Raw genomic sequence first — 536 nt, 5'->3', positions numbered from 1 at the left:
CCATCTTTAGTGCTTAGTCTCCACCTTCTTCCTTAACTTTTATGCATCAGGGAGTTGGAGGCCTGTGTCATGCTTCTGAAGGGAACACCGAAGCCAATCCTTAAGTTTTTGCTTACCTCTGGGGCATTCGGTCCTCTACTTCTCTTTCCCCTGGAAGACTAGTCCAAGGAAGGGGATGGGTACAGCCACACAGTCTGGTCCTTACAGAAACTAAAGCAGCCTGTGCTGATGAAAAAAGGGACATTCTTTGTTTCATGAGAGTCAACAGGTAGTGCCTTGTCAGGAAGAAATAAGAAAAATCCATGGATCAGTTGTTCAGAGCATCAATTACAGCTTTTGAAGCAAAGTGATTGTATGCTGGTTACCACAAATTCCACAGAGTATCAAAGATGGGGTTTTCAGCTTGAACAACAACAACAAAAAGGACTTAAAAGATTAGTTGTGTGGGACAAACATGGTTGTGCACTTTAATCCTAGCACTTGGGAAGATTTTTTAGTTTGAGGCCAGCCTGGTCTGTGTTAATTAGAGTTCCAGG

This window comes from Phodopus roborovskii, unplaced genomic scaffold (assembly GCF_943737965.1).
Source record: "Phodopus roborovskii unplaced genomic scaffold, PHOROB, whole genome shotgun sequence".
Taxonomy (NCBI): Eukaryota; Metazoa; Chordata; class Mammalia; order Rodentia; family Cricetidae; genus Phodopus; species Phodopus roborovskii.
The sequence above is the reverse complement of the archived record's forward strand: the minus strand, read 5'-3'. Positions refer to the sequence as shown.